Genomic DNA, 12,087 nt, shown 5'->3' on the forward strand with positions numbered 1-12,087 from the left:
CAGAGGCATGTAATACAATTCAGTCCAATATTACACAGAAAAAAGTATGCACAATGGAAGGGGAACTGGATATTCAATTTTGAAGTAGGGGGCAACAGTCATTGTAGTCCCCATGCTCCCCTATGTTTGTTTCTGAGCAGCGATTGTACATATGAAAATTATTTTGCCCATCCAGGCATTGCCCCATTGTTTTTATTCCCAGATTACCTGGGAATTGTGTGTTTTGTTTACGTAGCTTAGTTAAAGGCGACTATTGCAAAATATAACTTGGCCCATAATGCAGACGTTGTAAAAATAAGATTTTACGAGATCTTTATACCAAAGCAATGTTTCCATGAAAATAAAATGCATCTTAGAAATGTCTATCTGCTCTTTGAAATACAACAACAGCAGGAGCTTAAAATGCATTTTTTAGGGCTTTTTAGTGTTGGAAAAAAGTGTTACTAATCCCTTTATTAGAGGTCTGGTTCAAAAATCTGATAAAAGCTAATGACTGATCCACTGACTTTTAGCTTAGACATTATGTCCTAGATGCATGGTTTGGCAATACTGATAAGCCATTACCACAAAAGAACTGAGATTTTATTAAGACAGTTAAACCAATTGTTTTGACTCCAAAGCAAAGATGTATAAGCCAGGTCTGTTCAGCCAGATCTGACCTTCTAGGCTGAACCTGATCCACTCTTCCATCCAAGGTTAGACACCTCTGCAAGCAGCATTCTTGCAATCCTGATGATGATGCCTGGTATTTATCCTTAACCAAAGACTTTGATCACTGAAGTACAACATATTGAAACTATGCCGTGTTTTTGAGGTCTTGGAAAACATTGTGGCACTTTGAAAACTGAACTGTTCTAGCTCCTAAATAGTTTAGTTTTGAGCAAGATCTATTATTTGTGAAAATGATGGGCCTTTCAGGCCTAATTTTCTTTAAAGTGCATATGATGGAACTCCCACCAAGAAAGAAATATGCTTCGGCTGCTTGATTATCAGCAAGTTGCTCTGCATGAACTTGTACAACACTATTAAGTCAAATTCTTCATTATAAATTCAAAATAACTGCAGATATTTATCAGTGTGACTGAGTCCAAGGCTCGATCTCGTGTATTTCTAGACCTATGTCATTATACAATATGTGTAGAATGCCCATATTAATAGAGCAGTAAGTTAGAGTGATGCATGAAAAAAAGGTTTTTAAAAAAGTGTAAAGAATTACCTAGGGTAGGACTCTTAAGAATTTAAGAGGCAACTACATGTGAGTGTAGACATATCATTTTGTGATTAGTAGCACTTCAAAGCAGTGCCTGAAACTGTTTTATTTTATAAATTAATGTTTCTACGAAGAGTGAGGAAGAAAGCCAATAATAATTTAAAACTATTTGAATCAGACCTAACTACAAATATCTCCAACTAGATATATCTCCACACATACACGCATATGCATAAGTATATGCACACACACCCACACATGCACATATATAAGGCTTTTATTAAAATTTTAAACACGGGAACATTCCACAGATAAGCAAAACTCCAAGTGATTTTTAGTACGTTACTATTTTTGAGCAACTTAAAATAGGTGTTTTAGTAAAACAGCAATAAAGGACTGGTTTGTTACAATTATTTTACCTACAGAGTAAGACAGTTCCAGATAACTTCCATTTCACAAAATTAAGCAACGAAGCCACCTTAAATTAATAGCAACCTGCATACAGGTGCAAGAAAGTTTACTGACACCTGTGTTATTTCTTAATATAACCTTGAAGGGAATTAAATGTATGTACAGAGTTTTTCAGATTGATCACTGTATTATTACAGCGGTTGCTCAGGCAGAAGTGCCCTTAAAAGTGCATTTTACTACAATACTGAAGTGCAGAATTACAATACAGACATGTTATGTGAGTCTCACCATGATTTGTGTGGAAATCCCTTTACACTGCAGAAGTGGTCAAGAGGCCACTGCATACCTGAAAATGAAGTCCTAAATTACCAGGCACAATCCATTCCCATCTGTTCTTATTTATTGTTTTCCCTTTATTTCCCTGTTTGCTCTTTCTTCCTACAAAGAGGTTTTCAAAGCTGTTAATGGGAATTAGGTGTCCTTTTCCCCACTGACTTTGAGCAGTGGGACTGAGCTCTCTGGTTATTTACATCTTTGAAAACTGAGAGCATTAGCTCCTGGGGTCTTATACAGTCTTTATTTTTGTGCTGGTGCAGGCACGTTGTGGCTAGCACTGAAAACTGATTCTGTACTTTTTACTATTATGTAAGCTAGTAGAAAACATGGAAGTGCTGCAGCCATAGTCTAAAACGTTTTGGAGGAAGTGGGGGAATCTTGTAATTTACTTCAACAATCTTTGGACAGGATGCTTAAATACTAAAATCTTTCTCAAAGATTAATCTGCATAGATTTAAAAACCTCCAAGGAAAAAAAGTAAAAATACCTGCAAGTGACATGCACAACAAAAGTAAAAAAAACAGAGTATCATCTAGTGGTCTCAAACTGTCCACACATGCTTCCTTCCAATGTCACTTAAATACCAGTTTTACAGTTCTTGCACAGCAGGTTTTAGTGGAGCTGTTCCTGGTGGAAACTGGTTTGTGCCACCTTCGTCAGCTAGTGTCAAGAATTTTCACTGCTAAATGACTTATGATCCCATAGGTAATTTCAGAGCTGCACACATTCTAAGGCATAAGTTGTGAATTCAATTTCTTCACATAAATTGTGAATTTAGTTTATTCACTTCATACATGCATGCGTGTAGAGGTGATCTGTTCAGACTATGCCATTGTGTTCGATACGTGGTGTTTATCAGTGAGAGGTACCTGTCACCAGCCAGGCAAGTGGCCCATGGCACATTCTGTTGCCGTAAGACAGACTTTGTTGATAACTCAGGGCTGTGGCTCCCCAGCTTTGCTTTAGTATAGTCAGGGTGGCACTCCCAAGTCCTGAGAGAGGGAAGTGCACCAGTCATCTTGAAATTAACCATATGTTGGTGAAAACAGTGAGAAGATGTTTACCTAGTTAATCATTTGGAAACAATTACGGTGGTTTTCTCCCCTACTTTTTGCATACATAGTTAGTTTGGTTTACTAGAAAAGAAAAACTCAAACTCAGAAGATTCCTACTGTACGAGATAACAACTTGTAACCTTTACACAAGGTTACAAGTTCACAAAACAAGGGCCCTGATGTTCTGGAGCTGTCACTGCCTTTATTGCTGTCCCTTTGATGCCACTAAAGCGAGTAACAACAAAGAGCTCTCCCATGTGGATGTGTCAGCCTGGGACCCTCCAAACTGCCCTTTTTGCTGTCTTATCAAGAATGACAAGATGAGGAACAAAAAAAAAGAGAAATAACAGAGCAAATGCCTTACTAAATTAGAGCTGCTTGCTTTGCTCATTGAATAGCTTGTGCTGACAGACAATTATTCTGGAAATGATAATGCAAATTGCACAGAGCAACCTTGATGCTGGAACTGCTGTGCATCTGTGGTGTAAAGGGGCAGAAGGGGAGAAGATGGGGGAAGAAAGAAGATAAAAGAAAAGTGAAAATAGTAAGATATGCATGCAAGTGGAAACAATAAATGTTCTAGGTTGATATGCAAGAAACCTTGTCAGTGCTGCTGCACTGCTCTTACTGAGTGCATGTTGAAGTTTCTTTTTCGCTCGTAGCTTGTAAATGCTTTTTGGAACATTTATTATCCAGCAATATTCGTTAGTAACTTGTTTAAGATATCAAAAAAAGTCATAGGAAGAGCTTTTTGTGTTTTGCGATCAATACAGATAGTGAAATTATACTTAATTAAACTACGGTGAAATGATGCTTTATTAAACGTGCTATGTATCTGTAGATCCTGAGGCAGGATTTTAATTTAAGTCTTACACATTCTGTGTGTAGTGCCATGGCAAGTAGGCAGAAATAATTTCTTTTTTTGTCAGTGGAAGTTCAGCCTGTTTGTAGGCTGCTTGATTTCAGTGCAGTGAACACTTCCGATACGTACACTGTTCAATTTTCTAGTTGCTTAGGATTATGGGTAATGAATTCAGCCAATATCACATTTATATCTGATAGGTTCACAAGCACACTAAAACCAGCTTCTTCTCTCTAAATTGTTTTTTTTGAATTTCCAAACAGGATTAGGAGTAATTTCTCCAGTAATTTTTTGGTGTTGCTTCATTGCACCACTCAGAGAATGGTAGTAACCTCAAAACTCGGATCTATGCAATTTGTGTCCTTTGACTATCACACAGGAATGACAAAACAGTTGACACATTTTTCATTATTGATAGTTTGATCATGGTGTGTTGTACTGCAGTGCACTTCAGCCAATTCCTGTTATTAATGATTATTTATTATTAGTTCTTACCCTTTCTGGTGGTACTGGCACCACTGGGGTAAAATGAAAACAAAAACCAGCATCGGAAGTCTAAATGACACTTGGAAGACCCAGCCTAGGAAATGTAATGTGCATGATCCACTATTTGTTGCTCCATCTTGCTGCAACATTTAAACACAGAGAATTTTAACAAATTTAAGATAGTTCTGTGAGTAGTGATTTGGTGACAGCATTCTTCAAACACAGAAGCGAAGTTATGTCTCTTATTGGTTGTATCCTTGGGATATGCTGCTGGGAATCAGTGTGGGATTTCCTGGCTGATGTTGGAGTACCTCCCGACAGTTGGCCTTGCTGCAATCAGAAGGCAGGTACTTGGCTGCCTGTTTAGCAGAAGGGCCCTGTTGGAGCCCTGTAGAAGGCCGCTGCCTTCTACAGCGCTGAGAGCAAAACAGCGTGTTCTCAGCGCTGGCCATGGACAGCTTCACGAAAGGAGATCAGTTGTATTTAGCAGTTATTGGATCACACTCATGCCAGGTGCAGAAAGAGTCTCTGCCTTTTATAAGTGGAGAAAGAAATAGTACATTTTAGACCATAGCCTTAACTGACAAAAATCTGTGATCTCTTTTATCAAAGCCAGCTCAAGATCAAATGCACACTGATTTCATTCCAACTGCTTGAGGTCAGCTGGAGTTATTCCAGTTTACACCCTATGAGAATCTGGCACATGCAGTTTAAAAGGCAATTAGGCCCTAAAGCAAGAGCAGACTGTGTTATATTTGAATTCACAAATAAACTGTAAGTAGCAATAAATATAATATACAGCACAATTACAACTTGCACACTCCCCTCCCCTTTTTTAAAGAGAGGAGAATATCTTTACATTTTCTTCTTTGATCTCTCTGAGCATCAGATTTTTTAAGATATCATTTGACCCACATTTCTTTTTATGTTACTATAATAATTACAGTTTTAATTAATGTGACAGATTGAAATATAAAAAGATAATTAAAATACAGAGTAACATTTAAATTCCTAGTCTAGCAAAGTAGTTCCTCAAAAACATTTTGAAAGATATATGTTGATATCATCCATTAATTAACTAATAATTAACACAGTAATTAATCACCCATTAATTCGTACATTTCTGTTGCATTGGCCCAAGAATAATCACTAATAAATATCAAATTAAACTCTTTCTTATCTCAAAATTTAGTTGACTTTGGGTAAGTGCTTGATGAAGCATATTGTCAAAGCTTTTTTGATGTAAGAAGCAAGAACATTTTGTGTTACCTATTATAGATGTATATGTAAGCAGAAGAAAACTATGGTCACAGAAATATATAAATTACATATTGGCTATATATTTATATAGTTGGACTAAATATATGTGTAGTTCTGGGCTTGTGTATCTTTGATTAAGTATTGACAGGAAACAAAATTGAAGCAAAAGTTTGAAGATCGGTAATTCTTCCTTGAACAGAGGCAATTTTTCATATCCAGAACAAGTTGTTTAAGAAAAAGATTTGGAAATTTATGTTTTCCTGTTATACTTCCACGTTGTTCCTTCACAAACAGCCATTTCCTTTATTAAAAATGGAGATAATAGTTTTAGGATTGGTGCTAGTGCTGTTGGTACAACTCCTCAAAGAAGAGGTGAATTACTGGCAAATATAATACTGAGGTAGGATGCAAATGAGAGTCCTATTTCTACTTGTGTCAGCACAAATTTTTCCACAGACATCAATGAGACTAAGATTTCACCACGGATCTTTATCAGTTGTTCAGAACAATTATGGCAATTGGAGAGGCGGATCAGGCTTTTAAGAAGTCTCGAATTACAAAAGAATTCTTATCTGTACCCAAGGTATAAGACACAACCCATTATTACATGAATTTTAATGGAATTTTCTACCTGGCATACTAGTGTTTTAGCACCAAATTCAGGAAGGTTAGTACCACATAGCAGCAGAACTGTCCCATCTGTTGGGGTTTTTCACTGTCTCAGGCCTTCTGTACTTTCAATTTCTACTCACAAAACCAAAGATTTTTTCCACCAGTCTCTAGGTTCTTCTCTATAATTCCTTTTCAATTTTCTGTGTGGAGAGTTTGTTAGTTGTAGTATATAACATAGCAAATTAGGAATGAAACTTCTGTTTTCCAAGAAAACAGGAAAATATAAAACTGACTGAATTGTGACATTATTGATGTTAATCTACTCATCTTTAAACATACATATATATATATAAAAAAACAAATTCATGATAGCATTCTCCTAGCATGTGCAGTCTTTGCTCTCATTCCTTAAATAAAATCAGCAAACCAGTTAGTGAACAGAAGTAAAACGCAGAGTCAAAGGGACATCAAGGCAAGATAGTTCATGGAATTATTTTTGTAAAAATCTCTCAGTATCTTTGCATAGTTGAAGGATGATTTCAGATTGCACTCACAGTGACATTCTGTATAGGATATTGCACTATGTGTGGACTGATTAAATATAATGCAACACAAGTGGTGCAATGATATATAACCTAATCTGTATTAAAGGGCATGCACTGGCACTGGTCTAGAAACATTGAGTCGGTCTGGTATTGCTATTATAGTTTACTGGCATAATAATGAGAGTCACACACACACACAGAATCACAGAATGTTAGGGATTGGAAGGGACCTTGAAAGATCATCTAGTCCAATCCCCCTGCCAGAGCAGGATTACCTAGACCATATCACACAGGAACGCATCCAATATATTTATCATAAATTTGAATGTAATTAAGTTCTACTCGATTGTATCTGTTCTGAAATAGAATTACAACAGATTTCACGGGATTTTCACTTCTTAATAGTGGAGCCTGACTTCTTTTACACTGCTTGTTCCTGTCATATGTTGAGTCACACCAAGATCCAGAGTGCCATCTCTTCTCCTGCATTTCAGCACCTTGCAAGATTTAATCAGTAACTTGTTCCAGAAAATTCTATTGTGCTAATCCTGTTAGAACACAGCATGAATATTAATTAATGTAAACGTATGCTTTTTCCCAAGGAGACTATCATCTCCCTTTCATGTCCTTCCTATAGGTTTGATACTATTAGATTTTGAAATACACTTTACAGGTGCTTGTTCAGCATTTGCTGGACTAGATCTTACTCAAGCGAAGAAGAAAAGCAGCCACTACCCGTATTGTACTCACTGTCTGCTGCAGACAATGAGGAGTAGCTGGGTTAGATCTGCCATAGCCTCCTGCCACAGTTAATGGAGAAGTGCTGCCTTTATTAAATGCCACAGTTTGTTAGCTGTAGAGAGAAGACTTTTTAGTGTTTCAAGTTCACCTTCCATCCCAGCAGGTAATGAGGAGATGCCTGGTACCAGGCAAGGCTTGTCCTGATGCAGGAAGCATCCATGCACAAAGCAGTTTTGAATTGGCAAAGAAAAATTATTGTACTAGAAACTCAAAGCAAATAGTTGACTGTGCTCAGTCACAACTTCATGTTTATTTGCTTCGTTCTGAGGAATTAAGTTTTTCTTTTCAGACATGAGCAACAATTGAAGGAAGACAAAAAAAAGTTTCTGATAATTTTCAGAGCTTTCTGTGGGTGTCTCATTACTTGTGTTGTCTTTGGGAATGTTCTCCTGACTTGGTGAGCACCATTTCTCAGAACTATGACACTGCACGAGAGGTCAAAATACAACAAAGGGGTAAACAGATGGGGAACACTCAAAGGACAGCCCAGACACACCTTTTCTTAGATCTGACCATAAGCCGTGAACCTGACCTACAGCACCACAGCTGTTCCAACAATGAGCAGAGATTGCCAGCTGGGCTGAACTGCATTGAAAGATATATTATAAATTGCTGCCATTTGAAGGAATGAAGGCAACATGCTTTTCTCTCAGCTCATTTATTTTACATCTTTTAGAAAGAAACATGCAGTACAAAAACTTAGCCTATGCTTAAGCCAAAAGTATCTTGGTATCTGGACTCCAACAGTGGCAAGTATCAGGTACTGAGGGAAGCATGTGGCAACACTTCCCCATAAACTTTCCCAGCCTCCTTTAATTTGCAAGATTATATGAAGCAGCATAAGTAAAATCTAGTTCTAAAATAGTATACCTCAAAAAATATGATCCAAAATCAGTAAAGCTGTGTACTTTTGATTACTTTTTCATTAAAGAGATGTGATACATTTGATCCTCAATGTACTTAATGAGATATTTCTAAAATAATCTCAGAAATGCTGGAAATAAAAGAAATAACTTTTAAAATTTGAAATTCGAAGTTGTTCAAACAATAGAAGCCGGCCATTTGGTTATGTAAGCGCTATAAACAAGCTAGTTAATTCCTGCTCTCAGAAATCATTAACTAAATGCTGAACTGTAGAAACAGATAGTATATCCATCCTCATCTGTTCAGGAAAAGCAATATTTACCCATCCAGACTGAAATCACTGCCCAGTTTCTATCCAAAGTTCAGCAGAATATGGGGCAACTTCCCTCAAATAATTTAGGGTAATGGAAAACAAAATCCCCAAAGTGGAGAAGTAAACCCTGATAGATACTTGATAGGTACTGTAGTGTCAACAAGGGGATTCATTTTCCCCTATGCCAAGACTGAGAATATAAACACAGTAATAGCAGGAAAAAAAACGCAAGGAAGACATTAAAAATGGTGAGGAACAAATAACCCAAACTTACTGAGCTTTGCAGCATGCCTTGAAGAACTTGTGTGCTTGTGTCCAAGAATATTGAAAGAATTATACAGCGATCCCAATTAATCATTTTTGCTGATTTTTACCAAATACCGCAATGCTGGGGAATTCCAAAGGCCTGGGAAGATGCTACTGTTGTGCCAGTGTTCAGAAGTGGTCTCATGGAGCGTCTTGGGAATAGATAGGTGGTTTGCCTGAAGTTGGTTCCACAGAAAATCATGAAAAGGGCATCACGAGAAAGAATTTAATATGGTATGGTGACTGAAGGTCAGACAACATCATTACATAGAAAATAATTGTTGCCAGATGTCTACCTTTTCTGACATTGTCAGTTTGTTTGGTGAGAGAACTGCATGGAAATACATGTATTTTGGCCTTTGTGATACATTTGATGTAGCCCTCCACTGAAATATGTAGGGCTATACATGATGAGCGTGATCTGCTGCTGCCTAAGCAGAGGAGTGTCATATAAGTTAGTATTGATCACTGTCTGCAAAATTAGTGAGAGCTCTTTCCAAAATGAAAAATATTCAAAGCAAAACTTAAGAATGACCTGAGGTTTGAAAAACTCATAAGGAGTAAATGCAGAAGGTGTGTCTACCAAAAAGAAGATTAACATGTGGTTTCATCTCTCTAAAGTATTTGTAAAAGGCATATTTAATAATTGAGAAGTTATGATCCAAACGGAAAACAAGTAGCACATAAAACAAGGGTTGGAATCGCAAACAAAAAAAAAAAAAAAAAGAGGAAAAAATTACATCTCGGTTTAAGAGGACGGGTAACTATCACTCAGAACGGCTCAGGAACATGGCTCAGCATCCCTCACTTACAACTCTCTGTCGGCTCTGGATATTCCTCTAAAAGGTGTGGGAGCTGGGGCCATGCGGAGGAGACAGGCTCTTAGGGTGGTATATTGTGGGTGACCAGGTGATTCAAATGGACCTTACAGTCAGAATGACAACAGTTTATTCTGGCAAATCTTCTCCTGAAGACAGTTTCACAGAAAACCTGGCCACAAAAGGAACAGGGAAAAAAGTTACATGGAGAAGTTTTAGCCATCAGAGACTAGCTCAAATACAGCACAGTGCAGTGCAGTCTCACTAAAACCATCTTGAATGTCAGTGAGACATGTGGCATGTACGTGTGCAGGTGTGTCTCTATGCTTAGGTATTTCTTTCTAAATATATTAGGTATACATTACAGGCACCATAAAAATGTCTTTAAAATTATGACAGTCCATTTTCAAAAAATGCCAAACATTAAGGCTTACCACTGAAAGCCATGATGATACTCTGAAGCTGGGAAAAGTGAGTATTACACATTAAAACAAAACTTTGAAGCTGCATAGTGTGCCAATTAAGTTGCCGCAGTCCTGCATATTCAAAAGGGAGGAGCAGGCTTGGTAATTGCCAGAGTCCTTCTCCAGGAGCTCTTAAACAGGTCTGATTTTCTCACCTAGCCCATTTTATGAAGAGTATTCCAGTTCAAACAGGTGGTATGAACATGTAGTGCTTTTGGTAGTTTGTATTGAGGCAATCGTGAATATTACCGCAACACAGTTACTCTTAAAAAGGATGGTGGCCTGACAGAGCACCAGCTTGAGTCTTTAGGCATGTGGGTTTAGTCCTCTGCTCTTTATCAAGCTTTCCATATGACACTCAAAGCAGTAGCTTATAGCTGTAAGTGAAAACCTCAATATCTGTACCTACTGTTTTTTTCAGTAGAGTTTTGCAGACTCCTCACTTTCTGGTTCATGCCAGGCTCGTGTCCAGACTCATGTCCAGTCATGTCAGTAAAATAACAGAGCAAAAGGGTGCTGTGGGGGTGAAGCAGTCTTTAGTCTTTCCAAAAAATCATATCATAAACTGAGCTCAGTATTAGGTAGGTCCTGAGCCTCTACTAGTCAGTGATCCACAAATAGCATTTACTTTCAGGGACCCAGTCTGGAGTGCCTAACCTGCTTCATCCAGCAACAACCCAAAACTCATTGCCATTTTCACTGAAAATGAAAGCTGAAGCAGCCCCTCACATATCTGAAAAAAAAATAGGCTCAGCCAGTGAGTGCCTCACCTTGGAGCAAGAGTGAGCCAGGTTTGGTTCACTCATCAGGTGCACATGCCCAGTTCTCAGATGTCTGAACATCAGAGTCCAGTGTACTCCAAAGTGAGAGACAAGCTCAGCAGCTCTGTCTGAAGCTGAGCGCCTCTGCAGAGCACAATTAAATTCATTCAACAGAGAGAGGAAGAGCCACTTGCTCAGAGTTACAAGTCATGTCACTCAGGAGGTGTGTTTGTACAGGGAAGAGCCTTTTCCATAAATCGACAATGCCTGAAAAGTCTTAGGAGCTGGGATCTAGAACCATGTTTTCTTTTGTTATGGACAAACTTTTATTTTCTGTATGAAAGAGATGTCTAGAGAGAAGGTGTGCTCAGGACCCTGTAGTTAGCTTGAGGCAGCTAAACTCCAAAGGAAGACAACGTTTAAGGGCCAGTCAGTGCTGGATCTTTGGGACTGCAGTCATAAGCACCTGGCCTTTTCCGTGAACAGTATTGGCAACTCTGGTGCCTACTTCAGTGCTGTAGGCTCCTCTCTGGCAGCTTGGTACCTAACGCATTTTCTGGATCTAGTCCTGTGGTCTTTCCTTTCCAGAGGCCAAATCAAATGTCAGCTCTGTTATCACATCAGCTGGTCTGTGGTAACTGTCTGCAATTTTCGTGTGCAGTATCTTAGCTGATGGGAAACACCAATTCCACTTAGGCTGTTGCCAGCTAAGAGCAGACATTGTGGCTCTACTGACACAGAGTAACTTGACTGGGAATCAGACCCCTACCAATCAGTTTTCCAGCTAGGGTACAGGTATCATAGCACATTCATGCTGAACTGAGATGTCAGGAGGCTAAATGCAAGATGCTCTGGAGTTGCACTGATGGGGAACACAGAAATGCAATTATTTCACATCAAATACATGATCTTTTTCCTAGGCACAAACCTAGCAGAATGCATTCTTTTTTTGTCTGCGCTTTACAGACGTATTTGCTGTACTT

At 38.3% G+C, this 12,087-nt stretch overlaps 1 protein-coding gene across 1 annotated transcript in view; it reads left to right on the forward strand.

Moving 5' to 3' along the window:
- LGR5 (leucine rich repeat containing G protein-coupled receptor 5) overlaps positions 1 to 12,087 on the forward strand; it is a 91,765-nt gene that overhangs the window by 40,101 nt on the left and 39,577 nt on the right. The gene's annotated exons all lie outside the window — the stretch shown is intronic.

The sequence above is a fragment of the Nyctibius grandis genome, chromosome 5 (assembly GCF_013368605.1).
Source record: "Nyctibius grandis isolate bNycGra1 chromosome 5, bNycGra1.pri, whole genome shotgun sequence".
Classification (NCBI taxonomy): domain Eukaryota; kingdom Metazoa; phylum Chordata; class Aves; order Nyctibiiformes; family Nyctibiidae; genus Nyctibius; species Nyctibius grandis.